This window comes from Oncorhynchus keta, chromosome 36, assembly GCF_023373465.1.
Source record: "Oncorhynchus keta strain PuntledgeMale-10-30-2019 chromosome 36, Oket_V2, whole genome shotgun sequence".
NCBI classification, from domain to species: Eukaryota; Metazoa; Chordata; class Actinopteri; order Salmoniformes; family Salmonidae; genus Oncorhynchus; species Oncorhynchus keta.
In genome coordinates, this window is record NC_068456.1 from 293,782 (window position 1) to 312,523 (window position 18,742).

Genomic DNA, 18,742 nt, shown 5'->3' on the forward strand with positions numbered 1-18,742 from the left:
TGAAGACATCAAAACTATGAAATAGCACATATGGAATCATGTAGTAACCAAAAAAGTGTAAAACAAATCCAAATATATTTTAGATATTTCAAAGTAGCCAACCTTTGCCTTGATGACAGCTTTACACACTCTTGGCATTCTCTCAACCAGATGCATGAGGTAGTCACCTGGAATAATTAACAGGAGTGCATTGTTAAAAGTTTATTTATGCAATTTCTTTCCTTCTTAATGCATTTGAGCCAATCAGTTGTGTTGTGACAAGGTACGGTTGGTATACAGAAGAAAGCCATATTTAGTATAAGTCCATATTATGGCAAGAACAGCTAAAATGAGCAAAGAGAAACAACAAACCATCATTACTTTAAGACATGAAGGTCAGTCAATATGGAACATTTCAAGAACTTTGAACGTTTCTTCAAGTGCAGTCGCAAAAACCATCAAGCACTATGATGAAACTGGCTCTCATGAGGACCACCACAGGAAAGGAAAATACAGAGTGACCTCTGATGCAGAGAATAAGTTCATTAGAGTTACCAGCCTCAGAATTTACAGCCCAAATAAATGCTTCACAGAGTTCAAATAACAGACACATCTCAACTCCAACTGAGATTGCATGAACAGGGCCTTCATGGTCGAATTGCTGCAAAGAAACCACTACTACCAGAAACCACCAGAAATGTAAACATTATTAATGTGACTAGTGTTCCATTCCTTAAAGTGGCCAGTGATTCCTAGTCTATGCATATAGGCAGCAGCCTCTAATGTGCTAGTGATGGCTGTTTAACAGTTTGGTGGCTTTTTTTCAGTCTCTCGGTCCCAGCTTTGATGCACCTGTCCTGACAACGCCTTCTGGATGATAGCGGGGTGAACAGTCAGTGGCTCGGGTGGTTGATGTCCTTGATGATCTTTTGGCCTTCCTGTGACATCAGGTGTTGTAGTTGTCCTGGAGGGCTGGTAGTTTGCCCTGGGTAATGCGTTGGGCAGACAACACCCCCCTCTGGAGAGCCTTGCAGTTGCGGGCGGTGCAGTTGCCGTACCAGACAGTGATACAGCCCGATAGGATGCTTTCAATTGTGCATCTGTAAGAAATTGTGAGGGTTTTAGGTGATAAGCCACATTTCTTTAGCCTCCTGAGGTTGCAAAGGCTCTGTTGCGTCTTCTTCACCACACTGTCTATGTGGGTGGTCCATATCAGTTTATCAGTGATGTGTACACCAAGGAACTTGAAGCTTTCCACCTTTTCCACTGCGGTCCCATCGATGTAAGTAGGGGGGTGCACCCACTGCTGTTTCCTGAAGTTTACGATTATCTCCTTTGTTTTGTTGACATTGAGTGAGAGGTTTTTTTTCCAGGCACCACACTCCCAGAGCCCTCACCTCAAGAAGCTACTTAACTTTAACGCGTAACGCTCCCTTTCCATTATTATTCTATCTAGCTAGCGTTGTTATCGGTTGAAATTTAACAGTATGTCCATTCAAGTAAACTAGGCCTTTCCATTTCTGTTATGTTGTGTTGTATTTTAGCTACATGATGTGAATGATTTTGGACTTTTTCTTCAAATATCGCTTGAACACAAAGCATCCTTGGACTGGACTGAACTAGCTAGCTAACGATAGCAGCAGCTACCGTAGGGTGTGCGAGAATGGGCGGCTTCGATTATGCTGAGTGTAACTTTTATAACTGTTGTACCTGTCAGATTTCAGTCATTCAGGAGATGGAATAATACTGGAGTCCAAAGGCGACAAACTGGGAGAAGCCGGCTGATAAATACGAGTGTTTGCCTGATCACTGTCACTACCATCCAGCTGCTGAACAGGATAGGTACGTTTTTCTTATATCCATGCAGACGCACACACAGTGCAGTGCACAGTGCTTGCTTTGTTAGTCAGCTACAGTGGGGAGAACAAGTATTTGATACACTGCCGATTTTGCAGGTTTTCCTACTTACAAAGCATGTAGAGGTCTGTAATTTTTATCATAGGTACACTTCAATTGTGAGAGACGGAATATAAAACAAAATCCAGAAAATCACATTGTATGATTTTTAAGTAATTCATTTGCATTTTATTGCATGACATATGTATTTCATACATCAGAAAAGCAGAACTTAATATTTGGTACAGAAACCTTTGTTTGCAATTGCAGAGATCATACGTTTCCTGTAGTTCTTGACCAGGTTTGCACACACTGCAGCAGGGATTTTGGCCCACTCCTCCATTACAGACCTTCTCCAGATCCTTCAGGTTTCATGCTTTGTAAGTAGGAAAACCTGCAAAATCGGCAGTGTATCAAATACTTGTTCTCCCCACTGTATATCACCAAGACTTGGAAATTCATTGCTTAATAAATGGTCAAATGTATTTTTTATGTGCCGTTTCCTTTCTGAACTGGTTTTAATGCCCATTCTAGAATTCAATAATGCTGTGGTATAAATATATTTATTCTTAACACTAACAGAAATGCGTATTGTAGTCAATAGAGGAGACAATACAGAGGATGGTCTCTCATCCAGAGCAGCCTGGTGGAGTGCCCTTTAAGATCAAATACAGTGGGGCAAAAAAGTATTTAGTCAGCCACCAATTGTGCAAGTTCTCCCACTTAAAAAGATGAGAGAGGCCTGTAATTTTCATCATAGGTACACTTCAACTATGACAGACAAAATGAGAAAAAAAATTCCAGAAAATCACATTATAGGATTTTTAATGAATTTATTTGCAAATTATGGTGGAAAATAAGTATTTGATCACCTACAAACAAGCAAGATTTCTGGTTCTCACAGACTTAAGAGGCTCCTCTGTTCTCTACTCGTTACCTGTATTAATGGCACCTGTTTGAACTTATCAGTATAAAAGACACCTGTCTTTTTTTCCACAACCTCAAACAGTCACACTCCAAACTCCACTATGGCCAAGATCAAAGAGCTGTCAAAGGACACCAGAAACAAAATTGTAGACCTGCACAAGGCTGGGAAGACTGAATCTGCAATAGGTAAGCAGCTTGGTTTGAAGAAATCAACTGTGGGAGCAATTATTAGGAAATGGAAGACATACAGGACCACTGATAATCTCCCTCGATCTGGGGCTCCACGCAAGATCTCACCCCGTGGGGTCAAAATGATCACAAGAACGGTGAGCAAAAATCCCAGAGCCACACGGGGGGACCTAGTGAATGACCTGCAGAGAGCTGGGACCAAAGTAACAAAGCCTACCATCAGTAACACACTACGCCCCAGGGACTCAAATCCTGCAGTGCCAGACGTGTCCCCCTGCTTAACCAGTACATGTCCGTCTGAAGTTTGCTAGAGAGCATTTGGATGATCTAGAAGAAGATTGGGAGAATGTCATATGGTCAGATAAAACCAAAATATAACTTTTTGGTAAAAACTCAACTTGTCGTGTTTCGAGGACAAAGAATGCTGAGTTGCATACCATACCTACTGTGAAGCATGGGGGTGGAAACATCCTGCTTTGGGACTGTTTTTCTGCAAAGGGACCAGGACGACTGATCCGTGTAAATGGTTCTTAACCTGGGTTCAATCGACCCCCAGGTGTTCGGTGAGTCAGTCTCAGGGGTTCGGCGGAGGTCAAGACACACATCAGACTCATATGATTCGTGATGACACGCCCCGCTTGGCCATCATTGGCTGCAGGTGATCACGCTACATCGCTTGCCCTATCTGTGCTGCAGGGAATTTGGTGCACTCAGTCATCGACTTGTGACTGTCGTGATGGTACGTCTTGTGATTTCTTTCTTAATATTTTAATCCCTTGATACTTACTATGTCGAGCAAAAAAAGAAGGTGGTCGGATGAATATGTACAATATGGATTCACATGTATAACGGGAACGTGATGGGAGTCAGTGTCCTAACTGCATGATTTGCAATGCCAAGTTGAGCAATTCTAGTCTAGCATCGGCAAAACTAAGAGAACACTTCCTTAAGCTGCATGGAGATGGAAAATACAAGAACACAACGCTCTCTGAATTCAAGGTGAAGAGAGCTACTCTGCCTGTTCTCGGCTTTGTACCCATCAACAAACCAATCCTCACAGCATTCTACGAAGTTGCTTACCTGATCGCAAAGCAGGGCAAACCACACACCATTGGTGAAACACTCATAAAACCAGCTGTAATGAAGATGGCGAATATCATGCTGGGAAAAGAGGCTGAAGTTAAGTTATCCCAAATTCCTCTTTCAAATGACACCATCAGTGACAAAATAGAGGACATGAGCAAAGACATCTTGGCTCAAGTAGTTGCAGATCTGATTTCAAGCCCGGCAAAATTCAGCCTTCAACTCGACGAGACCACAGACGTTTCCAATCTAAGCCAGCTTGCTGTATTCGTGCGCTATGTGAAAGATGACGTGATAGAGGAAGATTTTTTTATTTTGTAAGCCTCTTATAACAACAACGAAGGCAGCTGATGTGGTGAAACTTGTGGATGACTTCTTCAAAGACAACAATCTTTCGTGGGATATGGTTTTTGCAGTTTGTTCGGACGGAGCTCCAGTCATGCTGGGAAGAAAGTCTGGTTTTGGTGCGCTAGTGAAAGCCGATGCACCGCACATCATTGTTACGCATTGTATTCTGCACAGGCATGCGTTGTCAACAAAACCCTTGCCTCCAAAACTGGCAGAAGTATTAAAAATTGTAGTGGAATGCGTGAACTATGTGCGAACTAGTGCTCTGAGGCACCGCATCTTCAGTGAGCTGTGTAAAGAAATGGGCTCTGAATTCGAGGTACTTCTGTACCATTCTAACGTTCGGTGGTTATCCCGGGGACAGGTGCTGAATCGTGTTTTTGCCGTGCGTGTGGAATTAGCCCTGTTTTTGCAAGAGTTCATTCTCATTTTAGCGTACATGGCTGATATCTTCGCAGCTCTCAATCATCTCAATCAAAAGATGCAGGGCGGTGGACTCAACATCATCGAAGCGGAGGAAAACCTGAAGGCTTTTCAAAAAAAGCTACCGTTATGGAAACGACGAACAGAGAACGATAACTTCGCAAACTTTCCCCTGCTGGACGACTGTGTAAGTAAGATCGAAGATGTATCTGGAATCGGAGACATTTCTGTACCCGCGGAACTGAAGCAAGCAATTGCCACGCACTTAGATGAGCTTGCAAAGTCTCTCGACGGATACTTCCCTACAAGAGAGTCTCATGTGAATGGGCCATGTATCGTGAGATTTTGAGTGAAAACCTCTTTCCATCAGCAAGGGCATTGAAGATGAAACGTGGCTGGGTCTTTCAGCATGACAATGATCCCAAACACACCGCCCGGGCAACGAAGGAGTGGCTTCGTAAGAAGCATGTCAAGGTCCTGGAGTGGCCTAGCCAGTCTCCAGATCTCAACCCCATAGAAAATCTTTGGAGGGAGATGAAAGTCTGTGTTGGCCAGCAACAGCCCCAGAACATCACTGCTCTAGAGGAGATCTGCATGGAGGATGGGCCAAAATACCAGCAACCTTGTGAAGACTTACAGAAAATGTTTGACCTCTGTCGTTGCCAACAAAGGGTATATAACAAAGTCTTGAGATAAACTTTTGTTATTGACCAAATACTTATTTTCCACCAGCATTTGCAAATAAATTCATTAAAAATCCTACAATGTGATTTTCTGGATTTTTTTCCCTCATTTTGTCTGTCATAGTTGAAGTATACCTATGATGAAAATTACAGGCCTCTCTCATCTTTTTAAGTGGGAGAACTTGCACAATTGGTGGCTGACTAAATACTTTTTTGCCCCAATGTACCTGGATGGGGAGGGGGGATGATGCCTCGAGTGAGGTTTTTACCCTACAGGCAGCATGATTAACTGGTTATTGGAGGAGCATGACATCCGGGAGTCCACAACTTGTCTGTGAAGGATGTGCAGCATGACACTACTTAATCATAATACATTTGATGTTTGTATAACACATTTGAAGTTTGTTTGACAACAGTTGAACTACTTGACAGTTATAACCTTTGTGTGTGGTTGTTTCTGTCCAATTAGAGGCAATAAAATTGCTCACCTGCCCCCCCTCTCAACACCGCTCACCTGTGCCCTATTCTCACCTCTCGCCAGCCTCCTCTCCACTCAAATCCTTCACCACCAAACTTTCCTTCTTTATCACCCCTCACCCTTAACATCCTCAGTCTTTTCTTCTTTTCACCCCTCACCTTCTCACTCACAACTCCATCATCAGATCCAGAAACTGAGTGTGGTGTTTTTAAGAGCATTTGTTTTAAAACCAAATGTAGTATTTAAAACCTCAATGTCAGAGTATTTTCCCTTAAGGTCAATCCTTATTCGATTAACTGTAATAGGCTGCTGTTAGTCACAAATATATCAAATGTAACGGGAGCCGAACTACAGGTCCAGTATAATCCCTATCTTCATGAACAATAAACAAGTGAGGGGCAGACTGTAGGGCATAAAGCGTGTGAAAGAGAGGGAGTGTTACCTCGGGAACAGTTTCTGGGCAAGGAGGAGGGGGTTTCCAAAGCTCTGGTAGAAGAAGAGGTCACTGATGGTGCCATCCTAATTGGTGGTGTTATGAAAAATTAACTGATTCAAGAACTGATAAAATACGAGTCATTAACATTTCAGACATTATTATAAAAATTAACTGATTCAAAGGAATGAGTGGCACTGACGATATAGCGTTCAATCCCTTGTTCCAGTAGGGGAGTATCAGGGGTGTAGTAAGTCAGGTTGGAGTAGGAACGAGTGGCGCTGAAGATATAACGTCCAATCCCTCGTCCCAGTCACGGGTTGAGTGTGGAGCATTTAGGGCAATTGTAGAACTGCCATTAACCATCTGTAGAATGTCAACTCCCAGGCTGCCTCTGGGGCCTTCCAATGGATTTATTGTCCACAACAGTTCCATCTGTGTGTTGCTGATGGTGAACTGGATTTGTGGCACAATCACCCCTTCCGACCAATGAAGAGCTGCAGCACCAGTGGTTGGAGGAGCTGAGGTGGTGTTGGTTGGTTGGAGGAACTGAGGTGGTGTTGGTTGGAGGAGCTTAGGTGGTGTTGGTTGGAGGAGCTGAGGTGGTGGCTTGAGAGGTGAAGCTGGGGCAAACAAATCCCTTACATTGCCAGGGAATCTGACACGAACAACTACAAAGGTGACTGCCGTTGTTCAGTCCTCAGCCCATGGTGGTTCCACTGGCTGGCAATACAGCAATACCTCTGTTCACCCATGGCAGGAACACAAAGTGCAGTGCCCACAGGTGCACCTTATTGTTAAAACCTCTTAGGGCCCGGAACCCGCTAGCGGGATCAAAATCGACAACATCCAGTAAAGCTGGAGCGGGCCAAATTAAAATTACAAAAATGTAATACTAACTTCTTTGGGATAGGGGGCAGCATTTTCACTTTTGGATGAATAGCATGCCCAGAGCGAACTGCCTCCTACTCAGTCCCAGATGCTAATATATGCATATTATTATTAGTATTGAATAGAAACAGTTTCTAAAACTGTTTGAATGAAGTCTGTGAGTATAACAGGACCTGCGAAAACCTGAGAGAAAAAAAATGAGAAAAAATCCAAACAGGAAGTGGGAAGTCTGAGGTTTGTAGTTTTTGAACTCACCCCTATCGAATACACAGTGGGATATGAGTTATTTTGCACTTCCTAAGGCTTCCAATAGATGTCAGCCGTCTTTAGAACGTTGTTTCAGACTTCTCCTGTGAAGGGGGTCCAGCAGCCTCGTTCTCAGTCACGCGCTTTGACATGAGAGATATCTCTTGTTCCATTGCTTTTCTACAGACAATGGAATTCTCCGGTTGGAACATTATTGAACATTTATGATAAAAAGCTTCCTAAAGATTGAGTCTATACTTAGTTTGACAAGTTTCTTCGACCTGTAATATAACTTTTTGAACTTTTCGTCCGACTGGACCAGAACGCGCTTTTGGATTTGTTTACCAAACACCCTAACAAAAGAAGCTATTTGGACATAAATGGACATAAATGATGGACATTATCGAACAAAACAAGCATTTATTGTGGAACTGCTATTCCTGGGAGAGCATTCGGATGAAGATCATCAAAGGTAAGTGAATATTTATAATGCTATTTATGACTAATGTTGACTACCTAACATGGCGGATATTTCTCTGGCTGGTTTGTGCTCTGAGCACCGTTCTCAGATTAAGTTTTTTTGAATTCTGACACAGCAGTTGCATTAATAAGGAGAAGTGTATCTAAAGTTCCATGCATAACACTTGAATTTTCATCAACATTTATAATGAGTATTTCTGTGAATTCCTGTGGCTCTCTGCAATATCACTCACTGCATGTTTTGGAAGTACTGAACATAACACGGCAATGTAAAATAAGATTTTTGGATATAAATATGAACTTTACCGTACAAAACATACATGTATTGTGTAATATGAATTCCTATGAGTGTCATCTGATGAAGATCATCAAAGGTTAGTGATTAATTTTATCTCTATTTGTGCTTTTTGTGACTCCTCCCTTTGGCTGGAAAAATGGTTGGGTTTTTCTGTGACTTGGTGGTGACCTAACATAATCGTTTGTGGAGCTTTCACTGTAAAGCATTTTTGAAATCAAACACTGTGGCTGGATTAACGAGAATTTGATCTTTAAAATGGTGCCTAATACTTGTATGTTTGAGAAATTTGATTTATGAGATTTCTGTTGATTAGTATTTCGCGCCCTGCAATTTCATTAGCTGTTGGCGAGGGGTTTCGCTAGCGGAACGGGGTTCTAGTCCTAGACAGCTTAAATATTCATGAACATACAAGTGGGTTACATCATTTAAAAGCTAAACTTCTTGTTTATCCAACAGCATTGTCAGATTTCAAAAAAGCTTTACGGCGAAAGCATAACATCTGAGGACAGCGCCCCACATCAAAATACTTTTTCAACCAGCTCCGGCTTCACAAAAATCACAAATAGCGATAAAATAAATCACTTAAATCACTTCCTCTCTTTACAATCCCAAGGACCCCAGCTACACAATGAATGTTTGTTTTGTTCGATAAATTCCTTCTTTATATCCAAAAAGTCTGTTTAGTTGGTGCCATTGATTTCAATAATCCACTCCTTCAATGCATACAAAGAAATAAAAAAAACTACCGGTAAACTTCGTCCAAACAAGTCAAACAATGTTTGTCAGCAATCCTCAGGTACTCTAATATGTAAATAAATGATCGTATTTCAGACGGAGAGAACGGTGTTCAATAGAAAAGGAAAATAATGAAGAGTGCACCCTCGTTCACGCGCACCAAAAGACTTGTTGGGAAAGTGATCAAAGTAGCTGATTTGTGTCAAAAGTTACATAGTTTACAGTGAATAGGATGTTGGAAGTCATGATGTCACAACGGTGCATTTAGAATGTTGAGGAAATCCAATGAAAGTTGATGGAGGACAAAAAGCTTAATAGTTTAAAAAGTCTAAAATATATACAAAAGTTGTATACTAGCAATGATATGCATATCCTAGCTTCTGGGCCTGAGTAGCAGGCAGTTTACTTTGGGCATGCTTTTCATCCAGACGTGAAAATAGTTCCCCCTATCCATAAGAAGTTTTAAATGTCTTCTTCTCCAGAACTGATTGGCACCAAATGTGGTATATACTGTAGCATCTATGGAGGCACTTCTTCAAAAGCTATATTTTCCAAACAATATGGCCACTATGAGCCAATGAGCTTGTATGAATGGTTTTTCCTGTCCAACAGCGCCCCCATGCCGCCAAAATGAACAATATAGGGTTGCCAGGTGTGGTACAACGCATTCTGGGGGCCCTGTTGGAAGACCGCATAAATTCTTCTGACAACAGCTGAGTGGGTACCCCAAGTTAAATGATAACAGTGCCTAAAACTAGTCAAATTCTTTGCAGTAAAAAAAAAAACGTTTTGCCCATCAAGACCTGAGCACAGACAGCTATCAGAACAGGGTTTGGGTTCATTTCCAGTCTCCGATCATTTCATCACTGGTAAATCTGATCGTATTCGAGGTTAGTTTAGCTGTTAGCTATTATGCTAACCAGGTGTTGACGACAAGAGTATATTAGGAAACATTAGCTAGCTAAATAGCTTGTTGTCTAACTATTAGCATGGGTCTCTGTCATAGGCTGCGCATGACTTTGGAGTTTTGGGGAAACCATTTTTTCACCCATAAAAATGCACTTGTAATAAAGCATTGCACCCATCTATCATCACATTTACAGATTAATGTAAGCCTACTATTCCTAATGTGATGAATAGATAAGATAGTCATAATTTCTTAGGCTACTAATATAATTCAATCTAATCATTGTGCATGGCTGAGTGAGTAGTGGCATAGGCCTATAGTCTATAGAGACATTTATTTTATTTCCTTTGCACAGGAAAAATGTGGCCTTTGCACAAGGAGTGTACAAAATATAGTATAATGATTAAGGCGTCTGCATGCTTCCCATCTGAAACAGTTCGGAACAATTTGTGCATTCAGTGGCTTGCAAAAGTATTCAACCCTTTGGCATTTTCACTCAATCATCCTTTCACTCCCTCCTCTCTACCTTCTCTTCCTCTGTATGAGCTTCTAAAGCCATTTTATATCACTCTGCATTTCCAGCTTCTGCTTCTAAACCTAGAAAACTATTTTCCCCCTCCCCACTTTAAAAAAAGGCACTACTCATTCTCTATGCCTATGGAGTCCACTGGTCCCACTCACGCAGAACTACCCTACTCCTTGGCCTCTTTCTCCCCTCTCTCTCCAGATAACATCCTATGACTAGTGAGTTCTGACCATCCTACACACTGCCCGCTCGACCCCATCCCCTCCTCCCTTCTCCAGACCATCTCTGGAGACCTTCTCCCATTCCTCAGTTCCCTCATCAAGTCATCCCTGACCACTGGCTACTTCCTCTCTGACTTCAAAATGGCTGGAGTTGCTCCCCTCCTCGAGAAACCAACACTCGATTCATCTGACATAAAACTATAGACCTGTGTACCTTATTTATTTTATTTCTAAAACCCTTGAGCGTGCGGTCTCAGATCAACACTCTCGTTATCTCTCACAGAACAATCTGGTTGATCCTAACCAGTTAGGCTTCAAGACTGGTTACTCAACCGAGACTTCTCCTCTCTGTGCCATGGAGGCTCTCCACATTGCCAAAGCTGACTCTCTTTCCTCTGTTCTCATCCTGCGAGATCTATCCGCTGCTTTTGACACCGTGAACCCTCAGATTCTCCTCTCCACCCTCTCAGAGCTGGGCATATCAGGATCTGCACACTCTTGGATTGCATCCTACCTGGCAGGCCGCCTCTACCAGGTGACGTGGAGAGGATCTATGCCTGCACCACATACTCTCCCTAATAGTGTCAGCCAGGGCTCAGTTCTTGGCCCTCTCCTCTTCTCTATATACACCAAGTCACTTGTCTCCATATCCTCAGATGGTCTCTCCTTTCATTGCTATGCAGATTACACTTTTCTCCTTCCCCCCCTTCTGACACCCAGGTGGCGACAAGCATCTCTGCTTGCCTGACAGATATCTCAGGTTGGATGTCAGCCTACCACCTCAAGCTCAACCTTGACAAGACGGTGCTGCTCTTTCTCCCGGGGAAGGCCCGACTCCTCAAAGACCACTCCATCAAGGTTGACAACTCCACAGTTACCACCCTCCTGGAGTACAAATAACCTTGGCGTGACCCTGGACAACACCATGTCATTCTCTGCAAACATCAAAGCAGTGACTCGCTCCTGCAGGTTCATGCTCTACACCATCTGCAGAGTGCGACCCTACCTCACACAGGAAGCGATGCAGTGCCTAATCTAGGCACTTGTCATCTCCCATCTGGACTACTGCAACTCGCTGTTGGCTAGGCTCCCCGCTTGTGCCATCAAACCCCTGCAACTTATCCAGAATGCTGCAGACTGCCTGGTTTTCAACCTTCTCAAGTTCTCCCATCTCACCCCACTCCACTGGCTTCCAGTCAAAGTTCTCATCCACTACAAGACATTGGTGCTTGCCTACAGAGCAGTAAGAGGAACTGTCACTCCCTACCTTTTAGGCTATGCTCAAACCCTACATCCCAACTCGAGCACTCCATTCTGCCACCTCTGGTCTCTTGGCCCTCCCACCCGTACGGGAGGGCAGCTCCCACTCAGGCCAGTCCAAGCTCTTTTCTGTCCTGCTTCCCCTGAAGCTAGGACAACAGATTCCCTGCCCATCTTCCAAAAGCACCTGAAATCCAACCTCTTCAAAGAATATCTTAAATAATCCCCTTCCTCACCACTTCAGACAATGAGATGCACTGTCTGTTGCTGATCATCATTCTCCCAAATCCTCCTTTAATAATGTGACCACATATGCTCCAGGCCCAGTTATTCAGGCATGCTTATCCTGCGCTCTGCTGTCTCCTCTCCAGTATAGCCTAAATATGTTTCAATTAACTTTTAAAAATGTATTACCTTTAATGTGTGGCATAACAAAAACACTGTCACATCTACCCCCACTCCACCTGCCCCTGGTTTGTGGGGCCATTCAAAGTCCTCCAGAGGGTCAATGAGGTAACATACCATTTACGGCTCCCCACTGACTACCGGATCTCACCCTCTTTTCATGTTTCCCTCCTCAGGCTGGTCGTTCCTGGTCCCCTGGCTGATGCCGTCCCCCACAACACCCCTCTGCCACCCCTGGACAACGAGGAAGGCCCCGCTTAAGCCGTCAGATCCCTCCTGGACTCCCGACGTTGTGGGGGTACAGTACCAACGTCATGGACTGGGAGAACTGGGAGATGGACTGGGAGTAGTATGGTCCAGAGAAGCGATGTTGAGTTCCAGTGGATGACATTCTAGATCCCAACATCATCCGAGATTTCCACTTTCGCCGTCCGGACGGGCCCGCTCCTCACCCTCGGGGCCGTCCCCCTGGCTGGTGTTGTCCTGGAGATGCACGCCGACGTACAACTGCACTTCATCATTAGGCACACCTGGAAATCACTTCCCCGATTACTTCCCCTTTCTTTAGAAATATGTGGTCATCATTCCTTAGGTGTTATTGATTGCCTATCACGTTCAGTACGCTTCCCATGTTTATTCTTTTGTATCTGTTCCGTATTAAACTCACCTTCTGCACCTGCTTTCTGACACCCGATGAATACGTAACACACTTACAATGTTTGAAATGGATTAGGCTACTTAAAAGTCCTGTAGACATGGGCACATTCGTCCAAAATATAATTCCAGCATCCTCAAAATGGCTTGACATTAACACCCTAAAGACTCTGGAAAGTGTGCTCCTCCAGTGTCACTTAGATTTTTACTGCACATCATCGTTCACCAGCAGCCTCAAACATCTAAAGACCAGCCAAAACAAGCTTGTTAGAAATGTACTTGAATTTTCCCCATGTAATAATCTGGAGGTCGAGCATTTTAGACAGCAAGGCTTGCTATCTGTGGAATATCTTAGTCTTGTTCACATAATTATTACGGACTCTGCCCCCAGGCACCTATCCAACTACTATAATATTTAATGTATTAGATATGTCCACCAGCAGAGCCAGACTCTAATATTGACTGTTTTAAATAAGAGTATATCTGGTAAGAACACATTTTTCTTTAACGGCGCTGTGTAGTGGACCACACTACCACAGCAATTCAAAGCAATACCAACCATAATCACTTTTAAAAAGAATGTAAAAAAAAGGGCTAATGTGTGAATAGTATAACCATTTTTTGGTCTGTATCTCTGTAATATGTCTATCTATGTAATTGTATATGTATTTACAGTGCCTTCCGAAAGTAGTCATATCCCTTGACTTATTCAACATTTTGTTGTATTACAGCCTGAATTCAAAATAGAATACGGAGATTCTTTTCTCACCCCATCGACACACAATAACCCATATTGACAGAATGAAAACATTCAAATTCATTGAAAATGAAATACAGAAATATCTCATTTACATAAGTATTCACTCCCCTTTACTATGACACTCCAAATTGAACTCAGGTGTATCCAATTTCCTTTGATCCTCCATGAGATGTCATTACACCTTGACTGGAGTACCCCTGTGGCCAATTCAATTGTTGGGAAAGTAACACACCTGTCTATATAAGGTCTTGTCGACAGTGCATTCAGACAGTATTCAGACCCCTTGACTTTTTCCACATTTTATTACGTTACAGCCTTATTCTAAAATAGATTTTTTTTAAAAAGGTTTTCCTTCATCAATCTAAACACAATACCCCATAATGACAAAGTGAAAACAGGTTTTTAGAAATGTTTGCAAATTTATAAATATCTAAAAACAGAAATATCATATTTACATATTTACATATTTTCAAACTATGCGACACGAAATTGAGCTCAGGTGCATCCGGTTTCCATGTATAATCATTAAAATGTTTCTACAACTTAATTGGCTCCACATGTAGTAAATTCAATTGATTGGACATTATTTGGAATGGCCTAACCTGTGTATATACGATCCCACAATTGACAACCACATGTCAGAGCAAAACCAGAGCCATGAGGTCGAAGGAATTGTCCGTAGAGCTCCAAGACTCTAGAGAAGGCTACCAAAAAATATCTGCAGCATTGCAGGTCCCCAAGAACACAGTGGCCTCTATCATTCTTAAATGGGAGAAGTTTCAAACCTCCAAGACTTCCTAGAGCTGTCCGCCCGGCCAAACTGTGCAATCGTGAGGAAAGACCTTGGTTCGGGAGGTGACCAAGAACCTGATGGTAACTCTGAAATAGCTCCAGAGTTGCTCAACGGAGATTGGAAAACCTTCCAGGAGGACAACCATCTCTGTAGCACTCCACCAATTAGGCTTTTATGATACAGTGGCCAGACGGAAGCCACTCCTCAGTAAAAGGAAGCAGCTTGGAGTGTGACAAAAGGCACCTAAAGGACTGTCAGACAATGAGAAACAAGATTCTCTGGTCTGGTGAAACCAAGATTCAACTATTTGGCCTGAATTCCAAGTGTCACGTCTGGAGGAAATCTGGTACCATCCCTACAGTAAAGTGTGGTGGTGGCAGCATCATGCTGTGGAGATGTTTTTCAGGGACTGGGAGACTAGTCAGGATCGAGGGAAAGATGAACGGAGCAAAGTACAGAGAGATCCTTGACGAAAATCTGCTCTAGAGTGCTCAGGACCCCAGACTGGGACAACAACCCTAAGCACACAGCCAAGACAATGAAGAAGTGGCTTCGGGACAAGTCTCGGAATGTCCTTGAGTGGCCCAGCCAGAGCCCATACTTTAATCCAATCGAATTTCTATGGGGAGACCTGAAAATAACTGCGCAGCGATGCTCCTCATCCAATCTGACAAAGCTTTAGAGGATCTGCAGAACAAAATGGGAGAAACTCCACAAATACAGGTGTGCGAAGCTTGCAACGTCATACCCAAGAAGACTCGAGGCTGTAATCGCTGCCAAAGGTGCTTCAACAAAATACTGAGTAACGGGGTCTGAATACTTGGACACACACACCTAGTCATTCAAGGTTTTTGTTTATTTTGACTATTTATTTTTTTGTAGAATAATAGTGAAGACATCAAAACTAGAACATTACACCTATGTAATCATGTAGTAACTAAAAACATGTTAAACAAATCAAAATATATTTTATATTTGAGATTAGTCAAATAGCCACACTTTGCTGATTTCAGCTTTGCACACGCTTGGCTTTCTCTCAACCAGTGTCATGGGTTAGTCACCTGGAATGCATTTCATTTAACAGGTGTGCCTTGTTAAAAGTACATTTGTGGAATTTCTTTCCTTCTTAATGTGTGTGAGCCAATCAGTTGTGTTGTGACAAGGTAGGGTGGTATACAGAAGATAGCCCTATTTGGTAAAATACCAAGTCCATATTAAGCACAGCTCAAATAAGCAAAGAGAAACGACAGTCCATCATTACTTTAAGGCATGGTCAGTGAATACTGAACATTTCAAGAACTTTGAAAGTCGCAAAAACCATTAAGTGCTTTGATGAAACTGGCTCTCATGAGGACCACCACAGGAAAGGAAGATTCAGAGTTACCTCTGCTGCAGAGTATAAGTTCATTAGAGTTACCATTCTCAGAAATTGCGCCCCAAATAAATGCTTCACAAAGTTCAAGTAACAGACACATCTCAACATCAATTCTTCAGAGGAGACTGAGTGAATCAGGCCTTCATGGTCGAATTTCTGCAAAGATACCACTACTGAAGGACACCAATAATAAGAAAAGACTTACTTGGGCCAAGAAACACAAGCAATGGACATTAGACCGGTGGAAATCTGTCCTTTGGTCTGATGAGTCCAAATTTGAGATGTTTGGTTCCAACCGCTGTATCTTTATGAGACGCAGAGTAGGTGAACGGATGGTTTCTGCATGTGTTGTTTACACTGTGAAGCATGAAGTTACACTGACAGTGATTCATTTAGAATTTAAGGCACATTTAACCAGCATGGCTACCACAACATTCTGCAGTGATACGCCATCCACAAGCATTTGGCTACACTTGCATTAACATCTGCTAACCATGTGTATGTGACCAATACATTTGATTTGATTTGATCCCATCTGGTTTGTGCTTAGTGTGACTGTCATTTGTTTTTCAACAGGACAATGACCCAACACACCTCCAGGCTGTGTAAGGACTATTTGACCAAGAAGGAGAGTGATGGAGTGCTGCATCAGATGACCTGGGCTCCACAACCACCCGACCTCAACCCAATTGAGATGGTTTGAGATGAGTTGGACCACAGAGTGAAGGAAAAGCAGCCAACAAGTGCTCAGCATATGTGGGAACTCCTTGAAGATTGTTGGAAAAGTATTCCTGGTGAAGCTGGTTGAGAGAATGCCAAGAGTGTGCAAAGCTCTCATCAAGGCAAAGGGTGGCTACTTTTATTTATTATTTATATGTTTAGATGTAATATTTTTTTGTTACTATATGTGTTACGACATTTATTGGATATTTGAAACTTTTTTAACAAATCAAAAACTGAAAAATTGGGCGTGCAAAATTATTCAGCCCCTTTACTTTCAGTGCAGCAAACTCTCTCCAGAAGTTCAGTGAGGATCTCTGAATGATCCAATGTTGACCTAAATGACTAATGATGATAAATACAATACAAAGTTTGAAATATCCAATAAATGTCGTTCCACTTCATGATTGTGTCCCACTTGTTGTTGATTCTTCACAAAAAAATACAGTTTTATATCTTTATGTTTGAAGCCTGAAATGTGGCAAAAGGTCGCAAAGTTCAAGGGGGCCGAATACTTTCGCAAGGCACTGTATCTGCTGATGCTCAAGGTTAGTCGTCCTTACTGTGCCTTTCATATGGGCTCTTCCAAAATAATTGAGTTTGATTTACGGAAGGCTACTAAGATGCTTTTTTATATTCAGTACCACAACATATAGAGCGATAACTTTTAAGTAAAATGTATAACTTTTAAGTAAAATGCTTCTCATACATTTTAATGACCATCTGTCTGTGTGTATCCTCACCAAGAAGAACTGTGATGGTAACATGTCTTTGAACATGGTGAAGGAGAGAGACATGTACATCCAGGACCACGGGGCTGACGACAACGCTCAGGTCAAAGGAGCCTCATATGGGATGAAGATGAAAAAAGATTACATTAGGTCTTTGAATACGTTTCGCATGCTGTATGGATTGACATAATATTTTTTACATAGACATAGACAATGCTTACAAAACACATTGTGTGGCCTATGTAATAGCTTGAATGTCATTAGGCTTTTAGAAGGCATTGTATACATTGTTTAATTTACAAAGACTTACAGAAAACCTTACATCACATAAAATAACATCACCCACAGTGTGATGAAAGAGGCCTGGTGGAAGTCTACATATGTATTAGCGTGGATGTCATCAGTCTTCTCATTCGGATTTCAAATAATGTTCTCTGTCTGTCTCTCTCTCTCGCTCCTCTCCTCTCTGTCACTCCTCTCCTATCTCTTTTGTCCTCTGTCACTTCTCTCTGTCTCTCCTCTCCAGCTCTCCTGATAAAGTGCAATGCCATGTGAACGCCACAGACAAGTGAGCCTTCCACCATCTCCACAAGGCAGCTCAGAAGAAAAACACAGTGAATGTATGCATGTGTTATGTTGTATCTCTCTGATTGCACAAGTGTTTGACTTACAATGACGTAGTCTGGTGACAATAATTTCCATACAATATATTTTGACAAACATGGCTAGGGAAACCCCTTATCACCTAGTAACTCTCCCTCAATATTCTCCTCCTTCCTCAGGCTGATGATATCTGTGCCCCCGTTGATGGACACTATGCCCCCAGGCACAGAGAAGAAGGATCACCAGCTCAGTTGATCAAACTGTCTAATCTCTGGAGGGGACAACAGACATTGCTCAATCTGCCCTTCATTAGGCCCATGCCCCAGCCAGCCGAACGGACGTTTTAATGCATAAATCCTTTAGCTATTGCATTTTAACATTTTGTGTGTATTTCATACAAACTTGCAGGTTGTTATGATATTATTGCTTTGTAATTCTCAGCAACCTCAGTACCTTGTGGTTGAAGCTTGGGCTGTAGGGGGTTGAGCTTGACCAGGTGAGGCTGGGGCTTGACGAGACACTCATAAAGGGCCTGGAGACTCCTGATGGTTAATAGAGCTCCGATGTATGGTGCCCTCATCTGGCTGGAGGTGAGTGGTGTACCGCCATTCTCTCTCAGGAAAGATACATAGCCATACGCTTCGGACAGGGAGCCCATCATGGAGCGCTCCTTGGCGGGCGTCAACAACGATTTGTTG